Here is an 8,087-nt window from a genome sequence, read left to right as displayed (position 1 = left end):
TTTTTTAATGTATTTTTCCCAAGTAGACATGAGTAAAATAGACCTCTCCATAAAATTTGGAGATTTTTAGATACTTGTGAAATTTTTTTATGCATTTCTGAAATTAGGTTCAAAATATTGTTTGGGCTAAAAACAGTGTGTCAATCGACTAGTACAGTTACCAGTCGACTGGTAACAATGTATTTCGAACACAGAATGATTCTATGTGTTGAATTCGATAGGAGCAGTCGACTGATACTTGTGACAGTCGACTGATACCAGTCTGAAACTATTTTCAACACTGGATTTAGATCAGGTCAGCTCGTATATGTGTATGAGATCCTAGGAGGATAAATACACAAGTTTAGGGTTAGTTTAGATGATAAGTTTCAACAATTGGGATATTTTTGGAACTTTTTAATATTAGGAAAAGGGGGAGAAGTAAGATTTAAGTGGGAAAACCTTAAATGCCTTTGCATTTGGTAAAAATCCTAGCTCAATGGGGAGCATAGGTATAGGGGGAGCCTTGTGATAGGTTCTTAAATAGCCCTGTGGTAAAATTCCTAGCTCAATGGGGAGCATAGGTGTAGGGGGAGCCTTGGGATAGGTTTCAATGCATGTTTGCATTTTCCATTCAGCGGTGTAAGTCCAAGTGTGTAGCTTTGGCAACGTGAGTCCATTCAGCGGTGTAAGTCCAAGTGTGTAGCCTTGGTAACGTAAGTCTATTTGGTGGTGTAAGTATCCTTGGTAATGTAAGTCCATTGTTTTTAGAATATTGTTTTGCAATTATGTTTTTTCTAACTTAAATATATTGACAAACATCAAAAAGGGGGAGATTATTGAAGCAATCTCAATGGTGCGTGCGACCATGTGTTTTGGTGTTTGGGCAAAGGGTTTAAGTTAGGTTCACCCTTGTATTTGATATGTGTATTTAAGTTATGCAAGTTTGCAAAATATACATATGACTTAGGTTGATGGCTTCAGGTCCGGTGAAGGATGGAGCATCCGAGGGACTATGGACATGGCAGCAAGGATAAGGGCCGAGGGAAGCGACTTCGAGGCATACGTGAAGGATGACATTGGGACGAGCCGCGGGCTTTGATGCATCTGAGGGATGAGAGCCAAAGGAAGTAGGCTTGAAGGCAAGAGGTCAACGATGCAAAAAAGAGTCAAGTGAGTCGTAAGGGTGAGGGTCAGAGTGCTGAGAGATTGTACTTGGGTACCAATCGACTAGTGGTTTCATCAGTTGACTGGTTTAGTCGACTGGGAGCGAACAGAATGCTTCTGTTCGCTCGGCCAGTGTGGATCAATTGACTAGTACTTTCACCAGTCGAATGGTATCGAGCCGTTGGGTTGTAATGGTCGAATATCCACAGAAGGCAGTCGATTGATGATTTTGGCTGTTGATTGGTAGGCATGGTTTTCCAACCCCTGACCTATATAACCAAGGCTTGGAAGCTTGGTTAAGGTTAACAAAATTAGCGGTGGTTGACCGTAATTAGTAGTTAACAAGTGCTCAAGAGTTCTTTATGTTCCAAGAGATCTTGGTTGGAGTTGTGGTGAGGTTTCTCCACCTACAAGGAGGCTTGAGATAGCCGGAGTTTACCGGGGGTTAATCCACCGACGGATAGGGATCACCCACCTTATGGGCAGTCGTGGAGTAGGAGTCCTAATCTTCGAACCACATTATATTGACGTGTATTGGTTTGCATTTCTCTTCTTGTCTTTAGTTTAGCTTTCGTATTTATATTCTTTGTATTCCGCTGTGCTAGCAAATACGTAGGAAGCTATCGAATTGGGGGGTGCTGTCTATCCAACCCCCCTTCTAGCCGGTCATACAAGATCCCTTACATACCTGTGGGTAACCCAGGATATATCAGTCTAATGATATCAATATAGCAAACATATCACCATCATTGACGACACTATCAACCACTCGTAGAAGATATGGTTGATAAGACATACCAGTCTTTGTCAATTCTCTCAATATTGTAGAGGAAGGCATGGTCATCAGGATATACCGAACACTATCAACTCTCTTAATATCGTAAAGGAGACATGATCATCATCCTCTCATAGGGGACATGGTCAACAAAACACACCAGTCACTATCAACTCTCTCAACATCACAGAGGAGACATGATTGTTAACCTCTCGTAGGAGACATGGTCAATAGGGCATGCATACAGTGTAATGATGTGCAAGATACTAATACACATGACTCACACTCAGTCATCATCCATGCAACAATGTGATAAACATAAGTATATCCAAACATATGATCTATCAATTACATATATCTATATGTATGAAAAGTTCCAACAAGTGTCAACTAAGCATCATGCATAGTAATAATAACACTTATAGTGCACACCACACACGTGTGTACACTACATGATATATACATAATAAATCATAAGCATCTTCCTATGGTACACACCATACACGTGCATACGCTATATGATATGCATCATATAACATAAGCATCTACCTATTGTACACACCACACATGTGTGTACACTATATGATATGAATAGCTAAAATGTCAATCATCCTACTATACACACCACACACGTGTGTACAACTATAAGATATAAAAATGAAACAAGACTGCATGGATATAAATAGATCATCGCTAAGATCAAGCATGCAAGTATTACACTCAGTAAAAAATATGAATAGAGTCAAGGTAAAGCAACCTAATCCGTCCACTAAATTCATGCACTAAGATCAATGAACTATAGAAGTTAAGAAAGAAATACCTGCCTCAAATATAACTCATGTCAGGAATAACTCCCACGTCAAGTTGCTCATCACAAATCAGGGTCTTACATCATGACACATTATTTAGCTAATTTTTCATGAATTAAATAGCTAAATCAATTCCCAAAACTATTTAGAGTAGCCCTTGTCGGAAAAATGATCATCGCTTAATCTAACGATTAATCACATTAATTAACTTGCTAATAGTTAATCAATTATCCTCTTAATTACCTTAATCTTTCCTTTCAAATGATCAGAAGTTAACCAAGCTAAATCCATTTACATATTCTATCCAAATTTCTAACCGATTACTTGGTTAACAACTCAAAATCCACTAATTACTTCCCTTCCCAATCCTCATTTCCATTAGCAATCACAATCAACTAAATCTAGAAGTTAATCCAGATTCCACCCCACTAATTGAAGCTATTAGGATTACCCAATTCTAGAAATTGAGATCAGAGTTTACCTTATCTGGCCACTCCTCTAGTGGTGGATCCATGACTGCAGATGTCCAGTAATAGCGCAAGGGTAGAGAAACAGTGTCACCAACTAGAGAACCGACAACTTGCTGCTTCTGGCCGAAGAGGTGATGGCGGCGTAAGCCGGAGCTTGCAGTAGAGGATGGACCAACATAGGCAGGCATTGCAGATGTGAGGAGAAGAGGAGAAGCTTTGCAACAATCGACAATGTTTAGTGACGGTTCACGGAGGTGGTTGTGTCCAGCCGGAGAGAAGGGCAGGTGGTGTTGATTAAAGCTAGGGCATGACTCTAGATTGGGCATCACACAAAGGAGGCCAGCGGCTCTCACTCATGGCTGAAGAAGGGTCGACGACAACACCCACACCACAATCAACAGCGTTTGACGATTGGACGACTATGGTGATCGAAGCAAAGTAGTTAGGGCACGAGAGGGGGTGGCGGTGCATCAAGATCGAGGGGAGACCAGTGGCTCAATGTAACGACCCATTTTCCCTATTTCAAGTTCTAAAAGTCCATAAAAATATTTGGAAATACTTTTAAAATATTCTAGAGATTTTTAGGAATTTTTAAAGTATTTTTACGTAATTTTTGGAGGTTGTTTAGTATGTTTACAAAAAGAAAGAAGTTTTAACAAAAAACCGTTGAAGGCGAGATTCGAACAGTGGACCTCGGGTTAAGCCAAGCCTTAAGCGAACCCAGCCAACCAACTGTTCCGCGACTATTTTGTGAACAAATAGAGAACGAAATAAATTTAAGTAGCGGTTATAGATAATAGAAATAAAAGGTTGCAGAAAAAGGGCCGAGCCGAGGCTCGACCCGAAGACCTTCGACCGCAGCAAAGCTTTAAGCGGAGCGGCTAGCCAAGTGATTAGCGGCTATTTTGTAAACAAATTAAGAGCGAATTTTATTTAAGCAGTAGTTGGTTAATAGAATACCTAGTTATAAAGGGAGGTTTATTTTCTCCCGTAACCTAAACCCTCGTTTCTTCTTTCTCCTCTTTTGCGCGGCGTCGCGACTTCTGCTTGGGCGAAAGAGGTGGCGGAGCTAGGTTTCCTTTCTCCGGCGACCGGCAAAGGCTTTCTTCCGGCAAACCTTGTCGATTTTGATCCCCTTCATCGAGGAGAAGGTGAAGACGTAGAGGAATCGCCGAGATCTTCACCTCACCCGAAACCCTAGAAGCTTTAGAGCCCTCTTTCTCCGGTTGTTAGTCCAAGAACAGCGAGGTGAGTTGCTACTCACCTGCAGTAGGAGTAGTTCTGCGAGCTTTGATTCTTATTTGTTTGCTTTCGGGCACGCTGTACAAAATTGGAATTTCTAGAGGTTTGAGAATAGTTTCGAGTTTTGTTTTGGTGTTTCCTTCGAGTTTTGAGACGTGCTGTTGAGATTGTGAAGTTATGCTTGCTGCCGTGAGTTTTTGAGAAGGGATTGGAGGTTTAGGATTAATTTCGGTGTTGTCCTTATTTGCTTGAATAGTTTGCAACCTAAGAATAGATTTGTAGCATGCAGATCAGTTTCATGTTGGAGTATTTTGTTTCCTTTGGTTTCCTGCCGTGCCACTGAACAGGAGGGGTTGTTTCTTTGGTTTTCAGATTTTAGTTGTAGAGAATCATGATGTTTAGGGATCTTAGAATAGATTTAAGATTTTGCTTGCCTTCTTGCTAATCTGTTGAAGCATGTTTAGAGTTTAGAACAACTTTTTCTTTAATTTCATATTTGCAAGCAAGAACAATTTCGTATAGGGCTTAGAACAGCCTCTCTTTATTCACATTTTCTATTTGTAAAGCAATAGATGTACATGAGCAGATTTTCTAGTTCTCATTTGCTATTAAATGTGCATGAGCAGATTTCTTTTCTAGTTTTCCTCTGCTAATGGAGGTGCACAAGCAGTTTTCCTTTTCTAGCTTTTCCTTAGCTATTTGTAAACATGAGCAGATTTCTTTTCTATTACTAATAGAAGTGCAGTTTTTCCTTATTGCTATTAGACGTGCAGTTTTTCTTTGCTATCAGTTTAACATGAGCAGTATTGATTCCTATTTTTAGTCCTTTGCTATTAGATTAACATGAACAGTTTTATTTTAGAGCATGAAATTACAGAATTTATGCTACTTCCATGAACCTGAATAGCTTCTCATCTTGGGCATGTAGTCCTAGATTTTCTGTGCCATTTAATAAGCATGAATAGTCATGTATTTTAGTGGAATGATTATGTGTCCTATTAAACCTTTTTGTGGATTATGAGTAGCTATAAGTAAGAAAAGACCAAGGTTTTGATAGGATCCCTAAATATTAAGAATTGGGATCAGCAGCACACCATGTGCTCAAAGAAATGCCAAGACATTTTATTATAAGAGAATTAAAGCATAACAAGTATAATGAAGTTATAGTTAAAAAGAAAAAAAAAGTATTTTACTTTTAAATGGCATGTACCGGACACAAGGTCCATTGGGTGGGCTCCTAGATCGCCCCTAGGCACAAGATCGCCTAGAAGTACCTTAGTAGTTTCGGGATTAGCTACCTCGACTCTTATTAAGGATGCGCGCAAATTGGTACAATGTCGGGCCCAAGAGAAGTTTATTATTATTTTGAAGTATAAAAGTATTAAAGTATAAGTATTAAACAAGTTAAACAAGCTTCACATATGTTTAGAATCAGTAAGTTTAGTTCTTCTTATTTATAGCATGCAGTATTTTAATTAATATGATTCCTTTATTGGTTTATGAGCATGATTAGCTATACATGTTTAGTATTTCAGTTAGTATGATTCCTTTGCTATGTATGAGCATGAGTAGCTTTACATGTTAGCATTCAGTTTTAGCATGTTTTTATTTATATTACATGCATATCGAGTTTTTGTGAGTTAGATAGCGCTCACTAAGCTTTATGCTTATAGTTTGCATTTTCTCCTACTGCAGATAAAGGAAAAGCCAAATAGATATGAAAAGAGGCGACAAGGGAAGGCTTGATGGGCATGTGATGTCTGGACTGTGGAGTGATCTAAGAAGTTGTTAATTCTTTTTATTAAGAGTCTTAATTGTTAAAAGAATTTAAAACTTGTATATGCTATTTTCTTGGGATTGTTTTATTGTGTATTGCTGGAGTTGATCTTTTGGTATTTTGATTCTTTTGACTATATATAAACTGCGTGGTTGTCTGATATATGTTCCAGCCGCCTGTGGCTGATGTATATATATATGTATCCCAGTTTATGGTCACCGGTATAGGGGAGATGCTGTTGAAATTTTTCGATAGAGACTCCTCGTGTTAAGTAGCATACCGGTTAAGTAGAGTTAGTAGTTAAGTAGCGTCCATCTTTAGAGAGTAGTAGTAGTGTAGAAGGTGGGTCGTTACAGTTGGTATCAGAACAGTTGGTTACAGTCGTTACATGGGTCGTTACACACATCAGCATCATCCTTGCCGTCTCCAAGTAAGAAAGTATTTAAATTCTTTCTTTATTCTGCTTTCCTTATTATTAACTGCAGTATAGAGTATTTGTTTTTGAATGCTTAAATAAGTTAGAGGATTTTGTTTCCCTTTTCTATATTCATATATAAGTATGATTAGAAGAGTTAGAGAAGCTATCAAGCCTTTTCCTCTGCATAATTAGATGCCAAGAAGAGGACGTCCCCGTACCGTTCATACTGAGGACCGAGTTCAGAAGAACGAAGACCCAGAACCCTTGGGCCTATTCTCTCTGAAGTTGTTGCTCAACTTCAGAGACAAGTAGCGAGCAGCAGCAAGTGATTGCCAATCTAATGGCCAATCAGAAGCCAGCTCCTCCCACTCCCCCAACCATTAATGTGGAGACTCCAGGGGTGACTGAAGCCCTATCAGTTGCCCTGGAAGTCGCCACAACACCTAGAAGACAAGAAGCATACCTCATCCAGTGGCTGAAGCTGAAACCAGAAAAATTCTCAGGCACGACTGAGCCTTGGGATGCCCAGGCTTGGTTCAAGACACTTGAGAGCACAATGGAGCTTCTTGACTAACCAGAAGTCAAGAAGGTTAAGTGTGCCTCTTTCTGCCTATTTGGAGATGCTCGTATGTGGTGGGAGCGAGTTAAGAGTAAGAGAGCAGTCAACTAGATGAGTTGGGTTGACTTCGAGACAGAGTTTTACGAAGAATTCTTCCGTCAACGGATCACCAATAAACATTATGAGGAGCTTATAGAATTCAGACAAGGTGACCTACCAGTAGAAGAAGCGGTCAAAAGATTCAACAGGCTAGCTCGCCTTTGCCTAGAGTTAGTAAGTACAGAGAAAGAACGAGTCAGACCGATGCTCCGAATGTTGAGACTAGAAATAGCACCTAATGTGAGTAGTGAAACTCACCGACCGCAGATTGGTGAAGAGCTGGTCAGCAGGGCATTAGTGAGCACTATCTGAACAACATCAAGGCACAACAAACGCAACACAAGCCAGTCAAGATAGAAGACAAGACAGTGGGGAAACAGAGAACCCAGTCAAGTAATCAGAACTGGAAGGACAAAGATAATAAGAAAGACCCAAGCAGGAAGATGTTCGGGTAGTCTGCGAGTATCCAGAAGTATTTCCAGAAGAGCTACCTGGACTACCTCCCAACAGAGAAGTGGAGTTTGAGATTGAATTGGTTCCTGGTACCGGTCCAATTTCAAAAGCTCCGTATCGCATGTCTCCAGCAGAGCTGAAAGAGTTACAAGAGCAACTTCAGGAGCTACTTGACAAAGGCTTCATCCGCCCTAGTCACTCACCTTGGGGAGCTCCTGTGTTGTTTGTTAAGAAGAAAGATGGATCTATGCGAATGTGCATAGATTACATAGCTCCGAATCAAGTGACAATCAAGAACAAGTACCCCCTTCCCAGGATCGACGACTTATTTGATTAGTT

At 40.0% G+C, this 8,087-nt stretch overlaps 1 long non-coding RNA gene across 1 annotated transcript; it reads left to right on the top strand.

Annotated features, from left to right (window-relative positions):
• The first annotated feature begins 4,340 nt into the window (after positions 1-4,340).
• LOC122053666 lies at positions 4,341-6,307 on the top strand. The gene is made up of 2 exons (XR_006132291.1): positions 4,341-4,448; positions 6,138-6,307. It is a non-coding gene; the product is annotated as an uncharacterized LOC122053666 (long non-coding RNA).
• Positions 6,308-8,087: the final 1,780 nt, after the last annotated feature.

This window comes from Zingiber officinale, chromosome 3A, assembly GCF_018446385.1.
Source record: "Zingiber officinale cultivar Zhangliang chromosome 3A, Zo_v1.1, whole genome shotgun sequence".
In the NCBI taxonomy this organism is placed as follows: Eukaryota; Viridiplantae; Streptophyta; class Magnoliopsida; order Zingiberales; family Zingiberaceae; genus Zingiber; species Zingiber officinale.
Note: the sequence above shows the minus strand (reverse complement) of the source record. Positions and strands in the feature narration are given on the sequence as shown.